This window comes from Salvelinus alpinus, chromosome 4, assembly GCF_045679555.1.
Source record: "Salvelinus alpinus chromosome 4, SLU_Salpinus.1, whole genome shotgun sequence".
Taxonomy (NCBI): Eukaryota; Metazoa; Chordata; class Actinopteri; order Salmoniformes; family Salmonidae; genus Salvelinus; species Salvelinus alpinus.
In genome coordinates this window covers 87152713-87159156 of record NC_092089.1, presented here as the reverse complement: position 1 = coordinate 87159156, position 6444 = coordinate 87152713, and the positions used below count along the sequence as shown (strand labels likewise).

General features: G+C 39.0%; 1 long non-coding RNA gene across 1 annotated transcript; it reads right to left on the bottom strand.

Moving 5' to 3' along the window:
• Positions 1–5647: 5647 nt before the first annotated feature.
• Positions 5648–6196, bottom strand: LOC139574645 (uncharacterized). Its single transcript, XR_011674808.1, has 3 exons — positions 6037–6196; positions 5818–5920; positions 5648–5717 (listed from the first exon to the last, which is right to left on the bottom strand). It is a non-coding gene; the product is annotated as an uncharacterized lncRNA (long non-coding RNA).
• Between the last annotated feature and the right edge of the window lie 248 nt (positions 6197–6444).

The following is a 6444-nucleotide window of genomic DNA, read 5'->3' as shown; positions in this document are numbered from 1 at the left end:
GTTAAAGAATGATTTTTAATGGGATATGGTAGTATAGGGTAGTAGGTGCCAGGCGCACCGGTTTATGTCAAAAACTACAACACTGCTGGGTTTTTCACGCTCAACAGTTTCCCATGTGTATCAAGAATGAGTGGTCCACCACCAAAAGGACATTCAGCCAATTTGACATGCTCTATCAACTGAGTCATACAGCTTTAGTAGTGGCATTTCATCTAATATTTGAACCAGTTATAGGCCCAGTTGATAGGCCAAATTTATGGATGGTGTTGGGTTCTAGCTTGAAATATTTGCTATACTAGAAGTTAATGATTGCATGTATAAGGAATGTATATGGTAGGGTCAGTGGAGGTTATCTTCATTTGCTGTACGATTTTTTCCAAAGTGAAAACAGCTCCCCCCTATTGACAATAGGGGGGGCGCTGTTTTCACTTTGGAAAACATCGTGCCCAAATGAAACGGCCTCGTACTCTTTTCTAGATCATACAATATGCATATTATTATTACTATTGGATAGAAAACACTCTCAAGTTTCTAACACTGTTTGAATTATATCTGTGAGTAAAACAGAACTCATTTTGCAGCAAACTTCCATACAGGAAGTGAAAAATCTGAAAACTAGGCTCTGTTTCAGGGCCTGCCTATTCAACTGGCTTTTATTTATCGATATGCATGCACTACATACGCCTTCCACTAGATGTCAACAGGCAGTGGAAGGTGGAATGGGGTGTCTAGCTTGATCTGAGGCCGAACAAGAGCTTTTGGAGTGACAGGTCCGGAATTTTCTTTGTCTTCTCAGGCGTGCGGTGGAGCTCGACATTGTGTTCTGAAAAGCGTTCGGTTTACACGGCGAATATCTCCGGCTCTGATTTTATTTGATACATATGATAATAACATCATAAAGTAGGTTTTTTCAACCGAGTTTTATCAGTTTATTCAACGTTTATTGGGACTTTTAGAGTTTTCCGTTCTTTGCGTCAAGAGAGGATGGGAATGTTAGCAACCTTGGCTAGCATTGTGGCGCGAATTCGACAGAAGAAATGGACATTCTAAAACCAAACAACGATTTATTCTGGACCAAGGACTCCTTGTACAACATTCTGATGGAAAAACATCAAAAGTAAGAAAACATTTATGATGTTATTTCGTATTTCTGTGTAAAATGTTGAGCCCTATTCTCCGCCGTTTTGGTGAGCGCTGTCTCGCAATAACGCAAGCTGTATGTTATGGTAAAGTTATTTTTTTAAAATCTAACACAGCGGTTGCATTAAGAACCAGTGTATCTTTCATTTGCCATACAACAAGTATTTTTATGTGAAGTTTATGATGAGTTCTTTGGTCAGATTAGGTGAGTGTCCAAAATATCTCCGGAGATTCTGGTGAATCGATGCTACGTATTCACAATGTATAATCAGGATTTGTAGCTCTAAATATGCACATTTTCGAACAAAACATAATTGTATTGTATAAGATGATGTTATAAGACTGACTCATCCATATGCTGTTGCTGCTGTTTACTATCTTTCACTTTATTCCTAGTTATATGTACATATCTACCTCAATGACCTTATACCCCTGCACTTCAACTCGGTACTGGTACCCTGTGTATAGCCAAATTATTATTAGTCATTGTGTATTTATTATTACTTTGTTATTACGTGTTATTCATTTTATATTATTTCTCTATTTCGTTTTCTCTCTGCATTGTTGGGAAGGGCCCGTAAGTAAGCATTTCACAGTTGGTCTACACCTGTTATTTAGGAAGCATGTGACACATAGAATGTTATTTGATTTTAACTGGGTTGTTCCACGAAATGTGTGCCCTTTGCATCCCTTTGATATTTCAGTAGAAATTCTGCACAAATATTTAATTTGAAAAGCTTGTTATATGAAATGAAGTGCCATTAAATATACACCATATGGAAAAATAAATACATCAAATTTTTTATATAAATAAAGATTTTCTAAAGTGCTACAAGTCAGAATTTTGACATGTCCCTCTATGCATCATCTGTGACTTCTAGAAAGTTGTTCAGTTGTTCAGTTGTTATCACTTAACGCCAAAGTTTTCACCATCATTGTAAAGCCTTATTTACAGTGCATTCGGAAAGTATTCAGACTGCTTGACTTTTAGCAAATTTTGTTACGTTACAGCCTTATACCAAAATGTATTGAAATGTTTTTTGTTACCTCATCAATCTAAAAACAATACCCCATAATCACAAAGCAAAAACAAAACAACAACAAAAATACACCAAACGGAAATATACCATTGCATAAGTATTCAGACCCTTTACTCAGTACTTTGTTGAATCACCTTAGGCAGCGATTACAGCTTCGAGTCTTCTTGGGTATGACGCATCAAACTTGGCACACCTGTATTTGGGGAGTTTCTCCCATTCTCTGCAGATCATCTCAAGCTCTGTCAGGTTAGATGGGGAGTGTCGCTGCACAGCTATTTTCAGGTCTCTCCAGAGATGTTCGATCAGGTTCAGGTCCGGGCTCTGGCTGTGCCACTCAAGGACATTCAGAGACTTGTCCCGAAGCCACTCCTGCGCTGTCTTGGCTGTGTGCTTAAGGTCGTTGTCCTGTTGGAAGGTGAACCTTCACCCCAGTCTGAGATCCTGAGTGCTCTGGAGCAGGTATTCATCAAGGATCTCTATGTACTTTGCTCCGTCCATCTTTCCGTTGATCCTGACTACTCTCCTAGTCCCTGTCGCTGAAAAACATCCCCACAGCATGCTTCTACCACCACCATGCTTCACTGTAGGGACGCTTGGCAATCAGGCCAAAGAGTTCAATCTTGGTTTCATCAGGCCAGAGAATCTTGTTTCTCATGGTCTGAGAGTCCTTTAGGTGCCTTTTGGCAAACTCCAAGCGGGCTGTCATGTGCCTTTTACTGAGGAGTGGCTTCCATCTGGCCACTCTACCATAATGGCCTGATTGGTGGAGTTCTGCAGAGATGGATGTCTTTCTGGAAGGTTCTCCCATCTCCACAGAGTAACTCTAGAGCTCTGTCAGAGTGACCATCGGGTTCTTGGTCACCTCCCTGACCAAAGCCCTTCTCCCCAGATTGCTCTTGGTCTTGGTGGTTCCAAACTTCTTCCATTTAAGAATGATGGAGGCCACTGTGTTCTTGGGGACCTTCAATTCTGCAGACATTTTTTGGTACCCTTCCCCAGATCTGTGCCTCGACACAATCATGTCTCGGAGCTCTATGGACAATTCCTTCAACCTCATGGCTTGGTTTTTGCTCTGACATGCACTGTCAGCTGTGGGACCTTATATAGACAGGTGTGTGCCTTTCCAAATCATGTCCAATCAATTGAATTTACCACCGGTAGACTCCAATCAAGTTGGAGGAACATCTGAAGGATGATCAATGGAAACAGGACGCACCTGAGCTCAATTTCTAGTCTAATAGCAAAGGGTCTGAATACTTATGTAAATAAGGCACATCTGTTGTTTTTTTGTTTTTGGAAAAATGTCAAAATAACTGTTTTTGCTTTGTCATTATGGGGTATTGTGTGTCGATTGATGAGGATTTTTTTATATATCCATTTTCGAATAAGGCTATAACATAACAAAATGGGGAAAATGTCCAGGGGTAATTTCTGAAGAGTATTATTTATTTAATGTTATTGGTGATTAATTTTAATGGGGGAAAAAAGCCTGTCTCTCATTTTAAGATCAACCCTGTTACGTGATCTGAACTGTCTTTTAAGATGGTGGAATTATTCCTTTTTAAATTTTGCACTATTCCTTTTTAAATATTGCACATCTAATAGTCAAATTAAAGTGTAAAGCAGGTGAGCTGGTTCTACTCTTTTTGGACATTTTCTGGTGTTTTGTTGTCACCAAGTCAAACTTCTCAAAAGCTTTGGTTTTCAGTAGAAACTGGAACCATTTTGCATACAGTGTAAGCTCGTGGTAAGCTTGTGGACTTGTTATATCAAACAAACCCTTGTTTAGTATGACAGATTTAGGAGAAATAAGCGTTTTGATTTAAGTTCATTATAACTCAAGAACCAGTGAAATCAATGTTTTGTACAGCAGAAGACACACAGTATTTTACCACAGTTTAGTTGTTCGTTTTCTGTTGTTTTCCAATGTATATTTTCAAGCAATTAAACAGCTACACATGATCTTACATACTGTAAATTCAATCTTGAATTGCAACACATGTTGGCTGAAATCCAGTCAATGACTTATTCTTCACTAGCCGAACTTCACTGCCATCACGTGGTTATAGAATGAACTGAATCTAATCTCAAGAGGGACCTATAACTGAAGCCTTGACAGACATCAAAACAATCATGTTGGCCCCCTTCAAAGACTGATATGGACTGAAATTAATTCAAACCCTCACTCTGTGTTCTTCCATCTATTCGGAATCGTATAGTTACTTTGAGCACAGTGAGGGTATGATTAGAGGCTAGATAAATATTTTGTCATTTCTTCTGAGATCAATGGACACTAATCAACTAATTAAAATAGTACGATTGGTCCAAAATCCCAAGTAATGTATGCTTGTCATCTAACTACTTAATGTTGAAAAACAATACAGGAGACAGTTATTCAGGTGGCAAATTAGTCATTTTATTTTAAACAGGAGACAGTTATTTAGGTGGCAAGTGAATAATTTTATTTTAAAGAGCCACTTCATATCAATCATCTTAATTAGCCAGCAACAATATCGCCCCCATAGTGCACTGGCCATCCCTGTTCACAAGCAATGACAAGATTCCTGGTGGACGGAGGAGAACCCCTGTATCTACAGTGGGGATGACGATCCCCACCTATGTGGTTACATATGATTACAGGGAAGCTATTGGTGCTATCAACCAGACCTCCGCCCCTAGGTGTGCCACCACCAGTACAAATGGCCCTCAACTCATTTGAACCGGCTTTAATGAAGGTGTTTGTCTCTTTGCAGGTTCTGCCATCAGGCTCGGTCAATCTCAAGTAGCCCATCTGACTCTGACAATTTTGGGTTGTCATATCCCCCTTGACGTGCTGTCTGAGGAATTGTTGATAACGAATCCTAATGTCGGCCGGTTGACCGTGTACCATCACTGTGACACACATCAACACCAGGAACAGGAAAGCCCTCAGGAAACCCATGGCATCAACTAAATGGAGAAACAGGAGGGATGAGTCAGACAATTACTAGTATATTACTATTACTATACAGTATATTACTATATCTTTCACTAAATGAAACAACAGGAGAGCTAAATCAGACTGTTATTAGTATATTACTACTGCTCTACAGTATATTACTATATCTTTCACTAATTGGAGAAACAGGAGGGGTAAATCAGACTATTACTAGTATATTACTATTAATGACTTTACAATATAATACTGTAATTACCATCTTTCACTAAATGCAGTATGGGGAAGATAACACTGCTGTGTGTTTCAAATAATCTATTGATTAATATACCAGAAACAAGACAGGATATTAACATCTTTATATGTCAAAGCTTGTCAAATGTCTGAAAAAAACGTTAGAAAGTAGGGTAGAGTAAGTAGAGTCATCATACTCCAAATAATATAGAAGTTCACAAACATAAACTGCATTACATTATTGAAATCATATTATGGTTATGAAAAATGTGCAATATTTTACTTGAGAGAGAAAACACTTACCTCTGGCAATTGATTTCAATGGCCTTCGATGTGACTGATAAGTTGTTTTCTGTCCTCTCAGATATCTACAGATACAATACAGCATTAACCAGAAACAACAATCTTCAGATACAGAACTATTCCTTAATGCTCTAGTACTGTAATGCTGAGGCAATTACATCTTACCTGTTTGTGTCTCCACTGTGAAGTGAGCAACTCTAACCTGATCCTCAACTTACATATATAAATATATACGCTTCATGAACTTTGATTTGGTGACCCCTGGCACCTGTGTTGCAACATTGTAGTGGGATGAAAGGGTTTGAATTAGCTAACTATTAACAGTCAAATCTATTCAAAATAACTGTCAATCAGGAGAGATCTCACATCAAGTGTGATGCCAACCTTAGCAGTCCTTTTGCAAGTTATATTAATGTTATGGCAGTAGTTACGGGACCCAGTGTATGTGAATTCGGTTGTTGTGATTGAGATTGTAAGTGTGAGTTGAATTTAAGGCCAATATTCATTCATTTTCAGGTATTGGCGTTCCAGACAGCACTGTGTTGGATGGAGAGAGTTGACTGTTCATTTATAAAGTGACAGTTCTGTGGTGTGACTCATGACCCATTCAGCTGTGGTGGCCAACACGCCACCTGATTTAAAACTTCTAAATCAAATGTCAACTCCCTCTGTTGGGGCAGCAGGTAGCCTTGTGGTTAGAGCTTTGGGCCAGTAACCGAAAGGTTGCTGGACTGAATCCCTGAGCTGACAAGATAAAAATCTATCGTTCTGCCCCTGAACAAGGCAGTTAAC